We start from the raw sequence: 23239 nt of genomic DNA on the forward strand, positions 1-23239 counted from the left end.
ATATAAACATATAGCGGTGGATATTAATATCCATTGCAATAGGTCATTTAAAAAAATAAAATATAACACACATAGCGGTGGATACTAATATCCGTTGCAATAGATCATTTTTTTAAAAATAAAAATATAACACATATAATGACAGATATTAATATCCGTTGCAATAGGTCAGTTTTTTTTAAAATAAAATATAACACATATAACGGCGGATAATAATATCTGCTGCAATAAGTCATTTTTTAAAATATATATATTACATTTAACCTATGTTCTCCAACCTGCACACGTTGAAAATAAATATACAATAAACAATACCATATGGAACGTGGAAATAAATATTAGCAACGTTCTATTTCCTATGAGCAGAAGTGAAAATGAAAAACATTAAGTTTCTGCATGAAGAAACTATGAAGTACTACATTCTAACTGTATCTTTTATTTTTTATTTTTAATGTATAAATAAGTTAATAACATATCCAACTAATTAAAACATAGAGGATTGTGAACATGCTTATACAGAAGTATTAATGTGCTTATTTCAAGTATTAATTATTCTCCATTGGACCTCACAGGTAAGGATTTTCATATGTACTGATCAAATCTCTGTTATAAGCTTAATTTATCATAGACAATTCCCTTCAATCTGAAGCATCTGATAATAAATAAATAAAGGCTATATTTGTTCATTGAAATCACACAATGGGTGTGACGGGTATATCTTTTGAGGCACTGAGCAAACCCTGTTACAAAGAAAATTCAGGAGGTACAAATAGATCATCTATCCCATGATTTATGGTGTGAGCAATTCTCTTTCTGAATTGCTAAATGCAAGGCAAGTTTGCAACTACAATCTCACAATCATTAGAAAAATATAAATTTCATAAATAAAAGGAGAAGGTAGTTATCGATCCATATCGAATTTGCAGCAGCCAATAATGTGACATGGTTGACAATCATGGCTCCATCCCTTATAAACCTCTTTCAATCTGCTACATTATATCTTTTACATCATTATTTTCACTTAAAATCTACTACATATGTGAAAGCCTAAAAGAAATCATCCTTATCAAGAGAAAATCCTGCCATCATTGAGGCTGTTCATAGGTTAATCGACATGTCCGCATCAATCCTCAGCACGCCTCGGCGTTCTACTAACTAAAATATTTCACACAATTAGTTATCTTTGATTAATATACAATATCTGAACAAATCAAGAAAAATAATAATAAATAACTGTTTTATTTATCTAAAAAGGAAATAGCAGCCCATGAAAGATTCTGGTACCTTATAGTTGCTAAATGACCTACTTGGTGTCTATTGTAGCATTGTCCATGATAAGGAGCTTGCCAGACTCCCTAGATACTGATTTCACTGAATCGGTTTAGTGCCAGTACTTGTCATTCCTTGTTGTTATGATAATTAGGATCTATAATTAGAACCAATATCCGATTTAATGAAAAATTTCTTAATTATACATAATTAATTAGAACAAATTTTGTACCTGAAGTAGCAGGTATGATGGTGTCATCTGTTGCACTGAGAATCGAAAGGAGTTGTCCATCGGATTACAACTGTAATTTGGAGCCACCAAGGGGTTGTCCATTTGAGCAGAAACTAAGAGCCACAGAAGGGCCATCATCTTCCTTCATATTTCCACAAATGCATACTTTCACAATACAACAACATATCATTAGTGTTGGTTAGTGTCCCAATCTTGTCACATGAAAATATCTCCAGTGCTCATTCACTTCCAATGCCAACAATAACCACTTCATCACCAAGGTCCTCTACAAGGGTGATGTGTTTGTATTCCCCATTGGGCTCATTCACTTCCAATTTAATGTCGGGCACACGAATACGATCGTCATTGCTGCTTTGAAGATTATCAAATAACCCATTCCGAAAAGAAAAGTCTCATATAAATAATAATAATAATAATAATAATAATAATAATAATAATAATAATAATAATAATAATAAAAGATATTTACAAGTTTCCAAATTTCATTAAAAATTCAAAGAAGCAATCTTTGAACTTTATCACTTTGACTTGTGAAGATTATGGAGAATGTACAAAGAAGCAGATGACAAGAAAATACATATAGAATAACTTAGAAGATCCACACCAATAGTTATTTGTACCATCTTGCTCCTCTCAAACATCTTTACCAGAAGAATCATAACAATAACGTGTCCCACTTTTGTCTTTAACTCGTCAAGTGAGCTAATTTTCATCCATTTAGGTCTCTCTTACAAAAATAAAAAATAAAAAAATCAACCCATTTGTGATAGTAGTCGTAAAGAATTTTGTAATCCTTTTCTAGTGAAGGAGAGTACCAGTTTTGCAGTTAGTCATAAAGCACTTGTTGCACTATTCTTCGAGAAGGTACAATCATGTTTTGAAGTTTTGTGACACCTCGGATATTTTAGCCGAGACCAAAGTGAAACTTTCAATGTTACAATTTTATATATTAGTAATTAGAACTTATACATGTGCCCTTTTAAGTTAAATGGAAAGAATAAATGAATTGGTGGGATGTGAGGTGTTTATGGGTAGGACAACCTGAGATCTAAATACAAAGGTAACTGAATTTCACCCCAAGGGGTTGGCCTACTGGCAAGCCGAGCCTTGATAAGTTCCTCAAGAAAGGTAGGTCAAGTGTTCGAAACCCCCCACGAAGTAATTAATCCCTTGGGGTGACTCAACCAATTGCACATAAGACTTTCCGAGGGGGCGATGCGTGTGACCGTGGGATTAGTCTCACCCAAAAGGATGGGATAACCACGATAAAAAAAAAAAATTGAATTTCACCAAATAATCGTGCGCAATTAGAAAAAGGCAATACTAGAAAGATGAATAACAAAAAGAATTAATTAATGAGTGGTTCTTTTTAATCTCGATATAAGGTATCGGCTTAAACGAGTTTGTAAATACCTTAAGAGCAAACATCCCAAACAAAGAAGATCCTTTGAGAACACGGTCGACGTTGGAAGGTACATCAACAGACACATTATTGATAAATAATACATGTAAGCCCATGCCAAATATTAACATGAGAGTCCCAGCAAGATAGACATCTGCACTAAGAACAGAAGTTAACACCACCAACTCAATCTGTAAAGGAAAGCTATAATCTTACATGATAACAGAATATAAAACTATTGAAACTTTCAATGAAGCAAATTGGCCTCGGTTACGAAGTCATATGTATGCTTCCAAATTCAAAAGGAAGAGAATCTAGTACAAAAACAACTCAAACCTTCACTCTAAAGAATGTTAAGAATCTTTTAATTATTTGATAAATTGAAATAATCTCAATGTGTTGTTTGTAGATACGTGATTCTCGATTATGAGTACCACATTTACTAAGGATTGGAGTCGCCACCATTCATATTGTAAGTGGGTGTGAATAATCACCCGGAATGTATATTTTTCAAAATAATGTAATTTTTGACGTTTAGTGACTCTCGTTTGGATAAGGACTAATCAAACCTTGAGATCGGTGTAAGCGGCTCTATTGGGGAAAAGGGAAGGTGCTAGGCACCCTTTTTTCCCTGCCAAGTGGCGGTAACCTCAACTCAACCCGATCATTTTAATTGAAAACAAAAATAAAATGAATTGCCACGTGTTGGGGGCTTGTTCCCTAAGTAGGGACTTGCTTTTGGCTTTAGCTTGTAAGGGTCATCTCATCGAAAGGGATGACCCAAAAGGACATTAACTTTGGATATAATCAATATTTGAAAAGTGTTGGCCATGGCTATAGACCCATTCTCATGAGTTGAGAATGATTCAAATACCGTTGCCTCAAAACAATATAAAGGGTTCAAAACTGATTTTATTTGGAAAGAGATTACAACCTTTATACTTTTGACCAAACCGGAGTCCAATCTACCAGAGATAAGGGAGGGGGAGTATTCATTCTAAGTCCATCTAAAAATAAAATAAAGAGAGGAGAGGATAATAGAAGAGGAAGGTAGAGAGGGTAAAGAGAGATAGATGGGGGGTATCTTTGAACCCACCTTGAAGCTTTAATCTTCTTTTCTTCTTTTTTTTCTTCTTAGATTCTTCTTCTTTATGTCCTTAGTGATTTATGAGAATGTCACCCCTTTTGTGTGATTGAAGAAGTAGGGAAGAGATGATGAGAAAATTGAGTTAAGTATAATATTTTTATGTGAGACTTGAGGGGAGAATTGGTAATCATTTTTAGTAGGGGATGAAGAGTATTTATAGGTGTTTGAAAGGTACTTTAGGGATATAATGGGGTGAATTATTGGGAGAGTAGAGAATGACATAGATTTTAAAGGTGAGGGGTATGAAATTTAGAGTGGAGGGGAGGATAATTGTGTAATAAGTAAAAATGGGTAGTGTTTGGATTCAAATGGTTTGGATCTTACCCAATCTACTTGGGTGGAGTGTTTGGTGAGGTGAGTTGAGTGATGTGTGATGGAGAGAATGGGGGTGTAAGGTGTTAGGTGTTTGATTGAGTGTTATGTTGATTGAAGAGGTAAGGTGTTTAGATTTAGGAGAATAGGTAGTATAAGGGATTAGGTGTTTGGATTTGTGGGAGGGTTAATGAGATGATGTCATGTGTTAAAAGGATGGGGAGATGGGGTGATTATATGAATTGATTGGTGAGAGTAGGTGTTTGATAGGAGAGGAGATGTATTGGTTAGGTTTGTGATAATGGTTTTGTACGAAATGATGAGGGGAAGTGTGGGTTGTGATGTGAGTTGGTGGAGTGATTAGAGAAAGGTAATGGGTTAGGATGTAAGGGATATGGGTGGTTGATGGTGCTAGAGAAGGTGAGGTGGGTAGGTTAGGAAAGGGTATGGGTTGAGATAATTTTTGGAGAGAGATGGTGTGGGTAGATGAATGTTAGAGAAAAGTGATGGAGATAGGTGGTTAGATGAATGTTAGAGAAAAGTGATGGTGTGGGTAGATGAATGTCATGTGTTATTAGCTGCTTCGACTGCTCCATTAGTCTGAGGACGGTAAGGAGATGATTTGTGGTGTGAGATTTTGAACTTTGAACACAATGTAATAACCTCAGCTTTGAAGTATGACCCGTTATCAGAAATCAACTCAGAAGGTATCCTGTATCGACTGATGATGTTTGTTTGGATAAACTTTGCAACTCGAGACGCAGTGAGGACAGCATAAGGAGCAGCTTCAACCCACTTAGTAAAATAATCGATAGCAACTAGAATGTATTCATGCCCGTTTGATGCCTTAGGCGATATTTTACCAATAATGTCAATTCCCCAAACTGAGAATGGCCACGGTGAAGTAAGACCAACTAATTGAGATGGTGGCACATGTATAAGGTTCGCATGTATTTGGCATTTATGACAGGTCTTGACCATGTGGTAACAATCTGTTTCCATCGTGGGCTAGTAGTACCCTTGTCTCATAATTTTCTTAGCTAACATTTTCCCACTCATGTGAGGGCCACATTCTCCTGAATGTAGATCAACCATTATCTATTCAGCTTGATCTTCATCAACACACGACAAATGAATCCCATCATAAGACCTTTTGTATAAACTTCCTGCGCACAGGATGAATTGAGATGCTAATCTTAGTAGGGTTTGTCGTTCCTTCCGCGATGCTTCTTCTGAGAATTCTTATTTTTCCAACACTCTCTTTATATCTGTGTACCATGGCTTCCCATCAGGTAGTCGAGTAGCAATGTTGATCTGATGGCAATATGCAGGTTTGTCTTTGACTTCGACAGTGATCGGCCTCAATTCCATGCCAGGGGGAAATGGATCATTAAAGATAGAGTGGCTAAAGAGTCAGCAAATCTGTTATCTTCCCTTGACAAGTGTTGGAACAGGATAACTTTAAACTTACTCACTAAGTTTAACAGATACTCATGATAAGGCTTCAACTTTTCGTCCCTTGTCTTCCATTCATCCAATGACTGATGTATGACCAAGGTTGAATCCCCAAAAACTTCAATTTCTGTAATGTCCAGGTTTAAAGTGGCTTCGAGCCCCGCGATGCATGCCTCATATTCAGTTGTGTTATTCGTGTTAGAAAAAACTAACTTAATGGCGATCGGAATGTGGCATCCTTCTAGAGAAAACAGGATTGCCCCTATTCCATACCCATTCTGATTGGCGGCTCCATCAAAGTACAGCTGCCATGTTTGATTCTTAGACTCTTCTTCAACATGCAAGATGTTTTCATCTGGGAATTGATCAACAGGCCTTATCCCTTCTACTACAGGGTGATCTGCCAAGTATTCTGTTACAGCTCTACCCTTGATAGACTTCTGTGTAACGTGCGTGATGTCAAATTCTGATAACAACAAGAACCATCGCGCGGTTCTCCCTGTCAATGTCGACTTCTCGAAAAGATACTTGAGAGGATCCATCCGAGATAACAAGATAATTGAATGGGATAGCATATAGTGCCGGAGTCTCTGAGTAGCGCATACCAGTACCAAACAAGTTTTTTCTAGGACCGAATACTTTCGTTCATACTCTAACATCTTTTTGTTGATGTAGTATATAGCCCTTTCTCTGCGAGTATCTTTGTCATACTGTGCAAGCATGCATCCCATAGCTTCTTCTGTGACTGACAGATAAAGAAGAAGTGGTTCACCCGGTGTAGGTGGGATCAAAATAGGTGGGTTCAAGAGATACTCCTTGACCTGGTCGAAAGGCTTTTGACATTGCTCATTCCAAACTACTGGTTCATTTTTCTTGAGAAGCTTGAAAATAGATTCGCAGACGTTAGTGAGTTGAGAGATGAATCTGCTAATATACTGGATTCTGCCCAAAAAACTTCAAATTTGCTTTTCAGTCTTAGGCGGTGGCATCTCTTGGATAACTTTAATCTTCACAGGGTCTACTTCGATCCCTCTTTGACTGACCACAAATCCCAATAGTTTTTTAGAAGTTACTCCAAATAGGTATTTCTACGGGTTGAAGCGGAGTTGGTACTTTTGAATCCTTGTCAGAAATTTTTCTAATGCAGCAACGTGCCTCGGTCGTTCCTTGGATTTGACTATCATATCGTCTACATAGACTTCGACTTCCTTGTGTATCATGTTGTGCAGTAAAGTTGTAACTGCTCTTTGATAGGTGGCTCCAGCGTTCTTCAAACCAAAAGGCATGACCTTGTAGCAAAAGGTTCCCCACTGTGTAATGAACGACCTTTTTTACATTTATCGAGGATCCATTTTTGTCTGATTGTACCCCAAAAAACCATCTATGAAGGACAACAAAGCGTGCCCTGCTGTACTATCTACTAGAACATCTATATGTGGCAAAAGGAAACTATCCTTTGGGCTTGCTTTGTTTAGATCTCTAAAGTCCACACACATTCTGACTTTTCCATCCTTTTTTGGCACGAGGACGACATTGGCAATCCACTCAGGGTATTCTACTACTTTCAAAAATCCAACGTTCATCTGCTTCGTAACTTCTTCTTTAATTTTCAGAGTCCATTCTGGCTTCATACATCGAAGTTTATGTTTGATTGGTAGAGCATCAGAATATAACAGAATTTGATGTTGAACAATGTCTATGCTTACCCCCAGCATATCCTCATAAGACCAAGCGAATACGTCTTTGAACTTTCTGAGCAAGTCTACTATCCCTTTGCGTTCATCTGGAGATAAAGTGACCCTAATCCAAATTTCTTAAGGACTTTCTTTTGTTCCGAGGTTGATAATCTCTACTTCTTCTATTAGAGGTTGAGCCCGACGTTCATCTTCTTGTTCAAGTAACTTGATTATTTTAGGGGGAGGTTATTCGTTAGAAGGCTCTCCCTCCGAAGTCAGATTATTAGTTAAATTATTATTGTGCTCGGGGTAATCAAAAATTTCTTTCATTTCATTGAAAAGAGATGGGGTAACAGGACTCATTGTAGACTTGACAGACTCACTTGACTCAGCAGGAAAAACAAACTCACTAGAAATAACAGACTCAGCAGAAACAACTAACTTACTTGACTCAACAGAAATACAGGACTCAACTGGCATGTCAGACTGAACAGGAATAATAGGACTGACAGACCCAGCCTTGACGTGCAACACAAGACTAATTACATGATAGTTAGAGTGACACCCAACAGTGGGTTTGATTATAGACTGAGGATTTGGGATCCCCTCCTCAACTGACAACATTAGGACACTGTGATCTTCAAGGAATAGCTGATCAATGTTGAGGGAGTCCAGATCGAGCTGCCAGTCTTCAACTTTCTTCTCTTTAACTTCTGTGCTTGCTTCTTTTTCAGGCCATTCCATGCTAAAGAAGATTTCAAACCCCGGCAGACGAGTGCCTGTGATGTGATCAATGAACGGCTCTAGGAACCCACAGTAACGGAAGTCTTCTCCTTCTTTCACAAAATAACTATTGAGGGTCTTTCGATAGGGCTTCATTTTAATGAGATTCGTGGTGCGCCTTTGCCTTTTTGCAATTGCCTTTTTCCGCTTTGTCTTCTAGTATTGGGCCCAATCTTCCTTAGTAGGCTTATATCCTAGCCCGAATGTGCCAATGACTTCTTTAATCACTGGTACCTCTTTGATACCTTGTTGTTTGCGACCTAGGCCCATACCCGGGAAAAATCTCATTTTTTTTAACATATTGTCCATATAATAGTTAGAGATGTTCTCAATAGGAAAATATTCGTTCACCGAGTGATCCCATTGAACTGAGCAGATCTTCTCGAATTCGAACCCGCTAAGTTCTATCCCCTGTTGTTCTGGCTGAATCTCAAGCAGTGGCTCATTCTTGGCCTCAGTACTGTTTACGATTCCTACAATTTTAGCATCTCCATGAAGAGTAATCACTAGCCCATCCTTGATAAACCTGACCTTCTGGTGTAGCGTGGAGGGGATGGTTTTGATCTGGTGTAACCATGGTCTCCCTAACAGTAAATTGAAAGAAGACTGGATATCAATAACTTGAAATTCCACAGGAAATTCTACTATGCCTGTGGACAATCGAAGGTGTAAAATTTCCAGTACATCCCTCTTGGTGTTATCATAGGCCCTAACACCTTGATTAGTGGGTTTGAGGTCCTCAGCCTTAAACCCGAGACAAGTAGCCGTCTTCAAAGGGCAAACATTCAGTGCACTCCCATTATCAATCAAAACCAACGGTACCCTCATCCCGTTACAGTCGACTGTGATGTGCAACGGCTTAGTATGGCATGCCCCTTCTTTTAGGAGATCTGAGTCCGAGAAGGATAGGATATTCTCCACGTAAGTTGCCCCTACTATACTGGCCAGTTGATCTGGAGAAGTGTCAAAGGAGACTTGGGCTGTGTTTAGTGCTTTGAGAACAGCCTCCCTATGAGCAGTGGAAGCCATGAGTAAACCCCATACTGAGATATTGGTCCCTGATTTTTTCTTCAACTGTTTAATCACATAGTTATCTTCTTCGATATTTTCTTTGATGGGATCTTCTCCTTCTTTTCTTGCCAGGGCTACAAGATTATCAACACAGAGTTCTTGTGGCTTAAAAACTCTTCCTCCTCGAGTCATATGTCTAACTTCATCACAAGAGAGGGAGAAAGGCTCATCTTCTTCAGTCAACAAGTATGGATCTTCATCTGTCAAAGATACAGGGTTTTTTTAGGTTCATTTGAGCCAACAGGTAACTAGTGAATGCAGGACTACTGTAGCGAGGTAGGGATAAGCAATACGTATCATCCGATGTGAGATCAAATGATTCATAGTTCGTAGTGAAAACCTCATCAGTAAAAGTTATCCCAGTAAGGGGGTAACTAGGCGGTTTGACTTGGATTGGATGGATAAGAGAGACGGGATCGAATGGCAATGGGGTGTGAGAAACCATGTTCAGGGTTGGTGGAGGTTGATAGGTAGGTAGTGGATTAGTGGTGACATTTGGTGGGCTAGGGATTATGATCTTTTTGTTGTCAATAAGGTTTTAAATGGCATGGTGCAAGGTGATACATCGATCCGTGTGATGGCTAGGATTTTGATAAAATTCACAGAATAAGTTAGGGTTGTGTCCGGCTGGCAAGGGGTTTGGTAAAGGTCAGGGTTGAATCAGGGTAAGCAACCCTTTATTCAACAGTTTTTGCAAAGCCACGGTAAGGGTCATCCTTAAATTGGTAAATTGGCACGGAGTTCGAGGTTGACTTGGGTGAACCTGATTATTAGTCCAGGCAGGGGGTTGAGCTGGGCTAACTGAGGTATTGGCGATATAAGTATGGTTGATATTGGGTTTGGGAACATAAGGTTTCTTAGGCTTATTATCTGAGGGGTTAGAAATAACCCTAGAGGCAAATGCGTCCTCGAGTTGGCTTCCGACTTGTAACAAGGACTCAAAAGTAGGGAGATATTGGGCCACTAGGTGCTGAGCATATCTTTGTGAGAGGTTCTTTAGGATAATCGCTACTTGTTCCTTCTCCGAAGGTCTATCCCACATTTGAGCAGCCTTGGCTCTCCAGCTACTAATGAAATCAGTGAATGTCTCCCCATTTTTTTGTTTAGTTGCTTCTAAATCCCTTCTTGAAATCTCAATCTCGGTACTGTACTTATATTGATGCCAGAAGGCCTTTGACATGTTCTCTCATGTACCCACAATAACTGAATCTTGAGACATCAGCCAACGTAGTGTTGATCCTGATAAAGTTCTTTGAAACAATAACATCATTTGTTCGTCGTTGAGCCCCATAGTGCGCATGTTGGTAACATACACCTTAAGATGTGTTTTCGCACACCCTGTCAAACTGAACTTGTCCATTTCAGGTATCACAAACTTATCTGACAAATGAATTCTAGGGATGTGGTTCAGAGCTGCAATGCCTGCTGCAATCTCGTCGATACCCTTTATACTCTTCATAGCTGACTCCAATTGAGACATTCTATTAGATAATGCCGGATTTTCATCAACATACTCTTCGTCTCCTTCAAGTTCGAAGACTTCACATAGACGTTTCTCTTCTACTTTTTTTCCCTTTGGGTCATCTAGGGGATTACCCGTTGATTCTGAGGTCTGTTCTAACACTTCTACTTTGCCTTTTATACTGTTGATATCATTGGCAAAGGCTGCCAAGATCTTACGGATCTCTGTGAGCTCAGATTCTGAAACCATCTCTTCTTGTTGACTTGGTACTGTGGCTCGTTCTAACCAACTGGACTTGCGACTCCAACTAGGAGGTGGATGCTTGAGTTTGGGCACAATGATAATCCTATATAACCTCATCAAAGGTAGATTTAGTCAATTTCTGTATTACCCCCTTGATAACATTTTAAAGAATCATTTTATTGAGGTTTGTGTACCCATCCATTAATTAATCCATTCACACAATGAATATTCAAAAAGGAAATAAATATTTATTCAAAAGAAAAATAGCTTTATTGAAAATGATTGACAAAGAAAATGTTCTTATTAAAACATCTTTCAACAAATTTGACTTGAACAATTTTTACATGGACGCTTGGCTCTGTCTTGATGGTCATCAGGATTGCTGTCAGGCTTGATCCTCTTAGTTCTAATAACTGGCTCTTTGAATTCTACTGGTCTGTCTGGGTGCCCTAAGGTGTGTTTGTTCCAAACCTTCTCAATGAGATGCACTAATTTTTCAGTCAAAGGCTTGGGGGGAAAGAAAGCTTTGTTCTGAGGTAAAGATAACTCTATGGGTACGTCGTACTGTTTTGGGATCAAATTAGGATGGTAAAAAGATGTTTCTTCTAAACTGATCAGACGGACATTGTAGGATCCTTTGGTTCCTAGAACAGGGGGATCAATCATCCACCAAGGACATCTTAAATCGATATGACGAGCAAGGCGAGAGTCTAACCATTTGTTTCAAGCCTTGACTGAGTTGTGACGCACTAACAGGTTTCTTTTGGAAAAGTGTTCTGGCCCATACTCAAGGTTTGAAGGAACATCTACAATTTTGAGATGATCACAAAGCCACATATAGAGTAAGTAGGGGCGTAATTTGAAGCTTTCATGTTCACCATTTTTTATGGCATCTAGACCTGAGAAAATTTCAGCTAGGATGAGGGGTACTGGGTTGGCTTTCCTGTAGAGTTGAGAGGCTATATCTATGAAGGACTCAAGGATAGTTTGGCCATCACTATTAGAGGTCAGTATGTATTGGGCTAGGATTCCTAGACATAATCAATAGTCTCTAGTGACTCGTCAGGCTTCTGGTTTTACATTGATAGGGTGACTGCGGGAGCAATATAAAGATACTAAGTCCAATATCCCGTTATGAACTAAGGTCTTGGCTTCTTCCTTGGAAATGTTCAGTCCTGTGGCGAGGTCACCAGAATATCCGGTCTTCAATGAGGTCCTGAAGTGGATATCCCCATGATGCCACAATAATCCTCGTGAGTGGGGCACAAATGCATATGCCCAATATGGAATATGTGAAGGTAGGGGTTCCAGCGCTTAGCCATAGCACGTAAGAGGTTCCAGTCTATCTCAAACTCGTGGAAGTAGAGAGCACTCCTCAACATGAATCTCCCAAAATTGATTTTCTCTACAGGGTGCATCCCTATGACGGTTGTTTTGATTAACTGGTCGATCGGATTATTGTCTGCAACTAACATCCTGGTCTAACACAAAAGGGTATTTTAGTGTACTTCCCAGGTCCATGTAAAATTTTTTTTTTTTGAAAATTTTTATTCTTACGGAAAACATTTTTTGGAAAATATTTTTTCTAGAGAATACTTCTTTTGGAAAACATTCTTTTCTGGAAAATATTTTCCTTTTGTAAACTATTTTTCTTCTTTGAAAATTTGATTTCCATTTTGATTTAAATGGCCCGGTCCATCATGATTGTTGGATCGAGATGGACTGGGTCATTATTGAATTTTTCCAAGAAATAGATTCTTTATTGGGTCGGTGCACCCATTTTAATTTCTAAAAACAACATTTTTGATCCTTGAGGACAATCATACACTCTAACCTCATCATTCACATCATTCACATACACTCATCAATCAAAAGGTTTCATTCAATAAACAACCTGGGAACACCCACGATAAGTTCGAGTCGTGACCTATAGTGAAGGTTTCTAGACTCTACGCTTATTACGTGCAATGCATTTTATCTAGCCACCCTTGGCCAAACACACCTATATACCTTTCGATACGTGGTGACTTGGTTTGATATACCGTATAGGTGATAATCTAAAACCTCAACTCACTTCTCTGAAGTCAAAAACAACCAGTTTGATCCCTAGTTGAGAGGTGGAGAACAATGCTGAGCAAGGGCCCACTTAAATACCTCTCGTCTAGAATAGACGTAGTCTATCCCCCTCGTACAGTAGGGTACAGCGGGACAGGATCTCGCTTAAGCATCGATTTTGACCAAGAAGTGCAATCGATGTGCTTGGATTATCTTTTATATACCTATGGGTACTGAAAGCGCCCTCGATCCGCGGGGTGCGCGGATCCGCTTTTGACCCTTGAGGTTTGGGAGTCGCCACCTAGTTATTGTGGTCTAGGAACCAAACTGACTCTAAAATGGATAAAAACTAATGTACTACAGAAAATCTGAATCCGGGGATCATGTTACGGGGTTGAAAGGTGTTAGGCACCAACCCCGCCCGGCCATTGCCGGTCTCTACTTATCCCAAATAAATCTACATCGCTAATGACAAACCTAGATTAAAAAATAATAAAAAAAAACCTTACCTTCGATCTGCAAAAGTGCTATTCCCTCAGATCTGGTGAAAACGGCTCCTTGTACCGTATTCCTTACTTCGTTCTATCTCCGGATCTGATTTCTGATATCCGAGGTAAGGTATCTCCTTCTTGGATCTGGGTGCTTCGAATTTGTTGTGGATTTTTGAGATATTTTTGAGAGATTTTTGGGTGTTTTTTAGGCTAAAATCAGAGTAGGAGTGTTAGGTAAGGAGTTGAGACTTCAAAATTAGGGTTTTGGAGAGGTTGTGGAGGCTTCTTCACCTACTTTTCCTAGGGTTTTTTCTTTGATACGAAAATAGGGTGTGGAGGCTCCTATTTATAAAGATTTTAGAAGCATTAGGATTTGATTAGGATTTCTTTTAGAGTTTTAATTAGGGTTTTGACTTTGGTCTCATGAGATGGACTTAGTCTTTAGGGCTTTGACTTAGGATTTTGACTTTAGTCATACGAGATTGACTTGATTAGTTTAGATTAGGGTTTTGATTTAGGGTTTTGACCTTAGTCTTATGAGATTGACTTGATTAGTTTAGATTAGGGTTTTGATTTAGGGTTTTGACTTTAGTCTTATGAGATTGACTTTAATACTTGACTCTAATCTTACTTAATTGACTTTAATTTTGACTTTAGTCTTATTTGATTGACTTTAATATCTTGACTTTAGTCTTGCTTGATTGACTTTAAATTTTTGGAGAACCCCCCTCTATTATATCTTTGATTCTTTGGACCCCCAAATGGAGGGGTCATTAAAGAAATATCTTGCGAATCATCAACAATTTTTCTTGAAAGCCTGATTGATCAATTTTTTGGTTTAAATTTTAATAATTAATTTTATTAATGTTTCACTTTACATTATCTAATGATTTATTTATTAATTTCAAAACTTTTAATTATTAAAATTATGAAATTACCATTTTGCCCTCGGAGAGGATTTTTTACGTTTTAAATCGTTTTTCAATGTTCCAGGATGTTTTGGAATCAGTTTTTTTGTAAGGAATTCAATGGGAATGTTGGTTTTTGTCATTTATGAAATTTTTTGTGTGGAATGGTCGGGAATTTTATGAGGGGTATTTTCATAATTTTGTCAAATTTTGTGAAAATTGGAGAAATGATTTATTTGATTTCGATTTGTCGTTTTATGTATTTGAACGGATTTTCCTAAGCGTAATGTAGGCTCTAAGGTTGTTTTGATGTTAGGGGTATTGGTAATTTGGTCATTTTTAGTGATTTTTATCGTGAAGCTTCTTTTTGATTTGCAGGATGATGATTTCTATGTTTCTGGGGTAGTATTTTCCTAGCGTAGCATGGTTTTTAAGTTTTGTCAGTTCGAGATACCTCATCCGGATTTCTGAAACATATCTGGTAACAAAATAAAGCATTGGAATAGACATCCATCATTGGGAACTTTTGCGATCGGGTTGACGACTTGATTAATCAGGCGGATGCAAAAATGGGGTGTCTACAGATGCCCCTCTTTGGCAGAGGGTTGAAGCAAACTAGAAAGCAAATCTATTTTGGTAGATAGTGCAATATCCGAATGCCAAAGCTAGTGACAGTTCATTTTGTAGCCTGATTTAGCAATTCGTCGGAGTATTCGGATCCTTGAGCGTAAAACTCTCCCCAAACTAGAAAAATGTCAGGTCCTTGAGCGCGAGCTCTCACTGGCAGTGTCAGATCCTTGAATTTTGGAAAATTCTCCTTGACTGATGTAACCACTGTGCAAGTGTGTGGACTCAAAATATGAGATAGGTTTCAAAGAGTTTGAGTTGGAAATGAGTCAAATCTGAGCATGAAGTAAGTATAAACTGAGCATAGTTCCAAGAAAACCCTTGGCGGCATCTGAGCATAATTCCAAAAAAACCCTTGGCGGCATCTGAGCATAATTCCGAGAAAACCCTCGGCGGCATCTGAGCATAATTCCAAGAAAATCCTTGGCGGCATCTGAGCATAGTTCCGAGAAAACCCTCGGCGGCATCTAAGCATAATTCCAAGAAAACCCTCGGCGGCATCTGAGCATAAGTCCAAGAAAACCCTTGGTGGCATCTGAGCATAGTTCCGAGAAAACCCTCTGCGGCATCTGAGCATAATTCCAAGAAAACCCTTGGCGGCATCTGAGCATAATTCCAAGAAAACCCTTGGCGGCATCTGAGCATAGTTCCGAGAAAACCCTCGGCGGCATCTGAGCATAATTCCAAGAAAACCTTTGGCGGCATCTGAGCATAATTCCAAGAAAACCCTTAGCGGCATCTGAGCATAGTTCCGAGAAAACCCTCGATGGTATCTCAGCATAATTCCAAGAAAACCCTTGGCGGCATCTGAGCATAGTTCCAAGAAAATCCTTGGCGGCATCTGAGCATAGTTCCGAGAAAACCCTCGGCGGTATCTGAGCATAATTCTAAGAAAACCCTTGGCGGCATCTGAGCATAGTTCCAAGAAAACCCTTGGCGGCATCTGAGCATAATTCAGAGAAAACCCTCGGCGGCATCTGAGCATAATTCCAAGAAAACCCTTGGCGGCATCTGAGCATAGTTCCGAGAAAACCCTCGGCGGCATCTGAGCATAATTCCAAGAAAACCCTCGGCGGTATCTGAGCATAATTCCAAGAAAACCCTTGGCGGCATCTGAGCATAGTTCCAAGAAAACCCTTGGCGGCATCTGAGCATAATTCCAAGAAAACCCTTGGCGGCATCTGAGCATAGTTCCGAGAAAACCCTCGGCGGTATCTGAGCATAGTTCCAAGAAAACCCTTGGCGGCATCTGAGCATAATTCCAAGAAAACCCTTGGCGGCATCTGGCTGAGTAAAACTGAGAATGAAGGAATAAATCTAGGAAAGAATGATTGAAAATGAAATCTGGAAAAGAGGGGTTGAATCCGGGAATGAATAGATCTAGGACAGAATAGATGCCCTATCTCCTATGTGAGATCTAAAATGCATGTGTTTGAACCTCAAGGTTTTATCCAAAAGTTTTATAAATTTAAAACCTGAGTTTGAACCTCAAGAGTTTTTCGAAAAACTGCTATCAAGAGGGTAACCTTAAGTTTGGAGTTCTCATTATCTTTTAGGATTAACATTGCTCAAAAACAAAATGCCCCTAGTTTGACAATAAACATGGCATTGAACACATCATTAAAAAATGCCCCTAGTATAAGGGGAGAATTACATATTTAGAGAAAAAAGAAAAATGCCCCTTGTATGAAGGTTTGAAATATTTGATTACCACAAGCGCAATAAAGATCCAACTTTTAATTTTGATTAATTTTATTAAAGATTTTAAGTCAGGCTCAAGAGAACAAAATATTTTCTTTTGAGACTCATCATAGAATTCACCCTTCTCTCTATTGGTTCACTTGGGAAAGTAAGAATTTTCAGATCGATCGTAGACAAGATACTTGTGGCTTATGAATCTATGCCTGGTTTAAGCTGAGTATTGAACTTGATTATTCAGCTCGAACCGCTCTCAGCTTGGGATTTTTTTTTATATTGCTCTAACTTTTGCCTAGATCGCCTTTTCAGGTTTTCAATCTATCGAGCTTGCTCTAACTTTTGCCTAGATCGCCTTTTCAGGTTTTCGATCTAGCGATCTTTTTCTTTTTTCTTGGCTCTGATTGTTGCCAAAGTTGTCCTTTCAGATTTTCAACTTTGCGAGCTTGCCTTAATTTTTGCCTAAGTTGCCCTTTTCGGGTTTTCAACTTAGCAGGCTTCATCATTTTTTTTTAATCTTTTTCTTTTCCTCTGACCTTCTAGAATTACTGTCTGATCATGTTTTACTACCCTCCTTGACCTTTTCACACGGTACTTAGGAGGACTTTTATAGGTAGGCTTGGGACTAGGCATAAAATGAAAGGGATTTTGAGGCTCAAATACCCAAAAACCCCTTGTGTGACATTTTATTTAAACTTTTTCTTGAATTTTCTTCCCCATTCTTTTGAATTTTTTTCTTTTTAGATTTTTTCTTCGTCGGGGAATATATATTTTTTATTTTGGTGTGGTCGGGCCTGAAGTAACTTCTCAGGTTGCCTACGTACCCCAAATTTTTGGGATCAGACCAAAACGTAGTTCGGAATTTCCCTCCCCTAATTTAGGTGATCGGGCTGAGAAAGAAAAAGGTATCATTTTTTTTTTGAAAAGGCTGCAAAGGGCTGAGAAAAGAGATAATGAACTGGGTAGCAGGAAAATTGATTCGGCCAAAGATGGCCTCCTTAAATGTAGTACCATTTGATCCGGTCAAGGTTGGTTGACTCTGGTAGTTCACTTCCATCATGATCTTGAAGTCTGACGACTTTTCCAAACAGTATTTCCTTAATGAATGAATTTCTCCAATTGGGTTTAGACTTTCTCCTATAGTCGAGGAGGAGTGTTCAATTTTCTTTGAAGTCTGATAGTTAAATCCTTGACTTGTAAATGATGAGCTTTGACCTTTTTGTCAAATGCACGGGTGACTCTTCTTAGATAAGCTTGCACATGGTACAGGGCTTTAACTCGTTTTCTTCGATCAAGTTTAATTCTTCATACTGCTGACGAACTCAATCTGTTTCTAACAAATGATTTTCCAACAAGACCCTGAGAGACGAAATTTCCATTTCAACTAGCAAGACTGCTTCCATGCCATACACTAAGGAGTAGGGAGTAGCTCCAGTAGATGATCGAATTGAAGTTCGATATGTTCATAGAGTGAATGATAATTTCTCTGACCAATCTCGATGTGATTTACACATTTTCCTGATGATAGTCTTGAGACTCTTACTAACTGCTTCAACCGTTCCATTGATCTGAGGACGGTAGGGGGATGATTTGTGCTTCCGGATCTTCAACTTTAAACATAGAGTAATGATTTATGCTTTAAAGTACGACCCATTATCAGAGATCAGTTCAAAAGGTACCCCCATATCGATTGATAATATGTAATTTGAAACTCAAGATGTAGTAAGGATAGTGCTGATACATTTTATAACATCTTTTTTGATTCCATCGATATAGACGAGTATCTATTCCGTGTTGAACAACACCCAAGCTTGTACCTAACATATCCTTATATGATCACACGAACAAGTCTTTTGAAATTTCTGAGTAAATTCATTATCCCTTCGTGTTCCTTTAGGGATAAGATGGTTTCTATTTGAATCTCTTTAGGAATTATTTTTTGTTTCGAGGTCAAAGACCTTTCCTTTCTCGATTAAAGGTTGAGCCCGACTCTTATCTTCTTATTCAGAAATGAAATCTATCAAATTATTAGTTAATTCGTTAATGCGCTCGAGGTATTCAAAAATTTCCTTTATCCGATCAATTTCAGATGGGGCAACAGACACCTCTATAGACTCGATGAACTAACTTGACTCAATAGGAAATAGTAGACTCAATCTAAGGAAGACATGACCTTGCTGGAAAAAAGGACTCGAGCTAACCCAAATGACTCATGAAAACTCAAGGCAAGTACCCACATGAGTTTGATTAGGACTAAGGACTGAGATATTACTTACAACCGGTAGGATTGAAGCACTATGATTTTTAGGGAACAACTGGGCGATGTTGAGAAATTCTGAGGTCATTTCTGACTGTTGACTTGATATTGACGTTTACTCTAACTGATCGGATTTACAACCCTAGCTAGACGATTAACGATTGAGCTTAGATACAATGATAACCCTTAAAACCTCTTTGAAGGTGAATTTAACCAATTTCAGTGTCACCCCCTTGATAACATTTTAAATGAACCCTGAGATTTTATTGAATTTTGTGCACCAATCCATTAAACAATTCATCCATTCAATGATTATTTAGAAGGAAAATAATTTTATTGCACTCTTGAAAATAATTTTTTTATTGAATAACGATTTTCACAATTCTGATTATTTTTTGCAATCATTTTCTTTTTAGAAAAACATATTTTGATAATTTTACAATCCATGCAAAAAAGAAAACTTTCAAGGTTCATGCAAAAATATATCCTTTGTAAATCATTTTTCCTTCATTCTCTTTTCTTCTAGAAAACATTTTTTCTTTGAAAAATCTTGTTCTTATGGAAAACACCTTTTCTGGAAAATATAGTTTTTTTAGAGAATACTTCTTCTGGAAAATACTTTCCTTTTGTAAACCATTTCTCTTCTTTAAAAATGGGTTGAAACCCGAATTTAGAAAAGAATTTGATTTCCATTTTGATTTAAATGGCCCGACCCATCATGATTATTGGATCGAGATGGACTGGGTCATTATAAATTATTGCAAAAAATGGATTCTTTATTGGGTCGGTGCACCCATTTTTATTTTCAAAAGCAACATTTTTGATCCTTGAGGACAATCATACAATCTGATCTCACCATTCACATCACTCACATACCTTCATCAATCAACATGCTCCATTCAATAAACAACCCGGGAACACACACGATAAGTTCGAGTCGTGACCTACGGGGAAGGTTTCTAGACTCTAAGCTTACTACGTGCAATGTATTTTTATCTGCCTACCCTTGCCCAAGCACACCTATATACCTTTCGATACGTGGTGACTTGGTTTGATATACCGTATAGGTGATAATCTAAAACCTCAATTCACTTTTCTGAAGCCAAAAACAGCCAGTTTGATCTCCAATTGAGAGGTGGCGCACAATGCTGAGCAAGGGCCCACTTAAATACCTCTCGTCTAGAATAGACGTAGTCTATCCCCCTCGTACAGTAGGGTACAGTGGGGCAAGATCTTGCTTAGGCACCGGTTTTGACCAAGAAGTGCAATTGATATACTTAGATTATTTTTTATACCTACGGGTACGAGTCAAGAGTTGTAGCTTTCATAAATGGTTTGGCATCCCACGAGGGGACCGACCACGTACTAGTACTACGTTGGCAATCGGGACATGTGACTGTGTGGCTTACAATAGGTCAAAGGCTCAGGTCGCTCCAGCCTGGGTGCATCAATATATCTCTCAGAATCACCTGATCAGACGGTATTGATGTCCCAGTTTGATATACCCTAAGGTATGTGACTGGAGTTGTGGTTTTCATGAATGACGTCGCATCTCCGAAGAGACCGGGCCACGCACTAGTGCCACGTTGGCTATACGGGACGTGTAAGTGAGTAAAACAGTAAACGTGCATGTGGTGTGTGCAAAACAGGGTGGGGTGTGCCCGGGGCCTTTTCAAACAAATGGGCCCATGGGTCCAACTAACCAATCACGAATCGCATGAATATTCTATCAAATCAAACACCATTCGAATCATATGAATATTTAATCAAGATCAACACCATTCGAAACGCATAGATATTTAATCAAGATCAGCGGCATTCTAAACACATGATTAAAGATAAGCATACCAAGCACATATCCGTATTAGAAACAAACATTTTAATCCGAAATATCTATTCATGTATTTCAATTAAGGGTCATTTTGGACGGTCCTAAATAATTCAGAATTTTAAGGCACCATGGATCGAGGATCAATGGATAATTGCTAGCATGGAGATCTAAAATCAAATAACCCCCTTTCCCCCCCCTTTTTTTTTTTAAAAAAAAAAATCCTAAAATTTAACCCATAAGTGGATCGTTATTGACACATCATCTTTTGCTAATGTCACCCAAATTTCCATGTAAATCAGTAAATAATTACTATGATCAAAGTAACATTAAAAAGAATTGGTGTGTCAATAACAACTCACATAGAAATCAGAATTGTTCTCCATTTAACCATAGAGCTGCTAATTAGTCCTTTTATTTTTTTGCCATATTTGCCAAACACCCACGATCTTATAGGTAAATCACAAAAAATGGATGTGCGAGATTTCGTCTACCCAACACGTGATACCACATTTTTTATTTAAAAAAAAAAAAATGGAAACAAATCGGAAACGAAGTGGCCGGTTGCCTCAACCAATTATCAATCTCATTGAGATCGATTTAAACCAATCAGCTCAAAAATCAACTTCACGCAATGTTCCCCTTTAGAGCGCGAACCGTACAACTAAACCGCGACTCACAAAAACTGATTTCAAAATATTTGATTCCACTACAATCTGTAATTTTCTCTCAATTTTCAATATTGTAAGATCCGAAATCTCGAAAAAGCTGATGAGATAAACACATTAAAACTCAAACTTTCTGAATTAAACAGCCATTAAAACCGAAAATTACTTTTCAAAACATGCTCCAACCGAACAAAAAAAAACCGAAGTGTAGCGGTGAATTTCGGCTGCAACTTGCGACTTCATAAAAAAAAATTAATTATTGGAAAGGGAAAAGAAAAGAGAATCCGATTGCATCTACTGGGTATCCCTCTCTTGTGATTTCCAAAATTGGATTTTTTTTTTAAATAAAGAACAATCAGACTACTACCATTAACGACCCATTAAAGCTCGAGCTCGAAGTGAAAAAAAAAAATCTACATAAACTCTACTAACCACGGTTTCACTTCCCCTCTTCGTTGTATATTGAATACAATTCTTGTTTCAATTCTGTAAACCCAATAACAGAGGAAGAATCCATGAGTTTTCTGTAAAAAAAATCTATTTTTTTTTTCGATGCTCCAACCCATAGATCGATTAGATCTATGATCTAAACCGATCGGGTGGAGTCGTTTCTTCAACAAAGTGAGACAAGATGCAGAAACAGATTTTAACAAAATGGTCTCTTTGTTGGGGACGATGAAATAAGATGTAAACAAAACAGATTTGCAAAAGAAGTCACCATTGAGGACGCTGATCTCGTTTTTAAACCGTTTGGGAAGATGATGTGGGAATAGGAGAAAAAAGATTTTGTTTATTACACCCCATTTCACACTCTCAAACGTTGTTATTAAGTGGGTGTGTAAACCGAAAGCCATCGTTATTATTAATGACACACCGACCCAAATCTCTTGTTGACAGAAGCTCAAAACGAAAAATTTTCTCTCTTTTTTTTTTCAAATTTTTTAAAAAAAAATTTCCCTCTTGCTGTCAATGGACAGCACTACTTTCTTAACCCAAAAAACTATTTTAAAACTAATTACACATGTTGTTTTTTTTATTCCTTTTTTATTTAAAAAAAAAAAAACTAAAAAAAACACAACACTATCTAATAATCAATGGCACGCACCCTTAAAAAATAAAATAAAATAAAATAAAAATGAAAAATAAAAGAAAAAACCTACACACGTAAAAATTAAACGCCAATGGTCCACCAATCATCATATTATCTTCCATACAACCAACCATTTCGAAATCCTTCATTATTTAGGATCACGTTAGATGACCCTTGATTAACTCACAAGAATAGTATGTCAAAGTCAAATATTTAAAACACATGCTCAATAAATAAAAAAAAAATAAAATAAAATACATAACAAACACAAAGATATAAATAAAGAATAAAAAAAACCTAGGTTATTTTAGCGATGCTCCCATACTTGGGGTTTTTCAAGTTTGATCCTCAATGTCCCCAGTGGAGTCGCCACTGAAAGCGCCCTCGATCCGCGGGGTGCGCGGATCCGCTTTTGACCCTTGAGGTTTGGGAGTCGCCACCTAGTTATTGTGGTCTAGGAACCAAACTGACTCTAAAATGGATAAAAACTAATCTACTACAGAAAATTTGAATCCAGGGATCATGTTACGGGGTTGGAAGGTGTTAG

The 23239-nt window shown here is 38.0% G+C and overlaps 1 pseudogene; it reads right to left on the reverse strand.

The window, feature by feature from the left end:
- Positions 1-1955: 1955 nt before the first annotated feature.
- LOC147391238 (uncharacterized) overlaps positions 1956-23239 on the reverse strand; it is a 46039-nt pseudogene continuing 24755 nt past the window's right edge.

The sequence above is a fragment of the Akebia trifoliata genome, chromosome 11, assembly GCF_017979445.1.
Source record: "Akebia trifoliata isolate Shusen 1 chromosome 11, ASM1797944v1, whole genome shotgun sequence".
In the NCBI taxonomy this organism is placed as follows: domain Eukaryota; kingdom Viridiplantae; phylum Streptophyta; class Magnoliopsida; order Ranunculales; family Lardizabalaceae; genus Akebia; species Akebia trifoliata.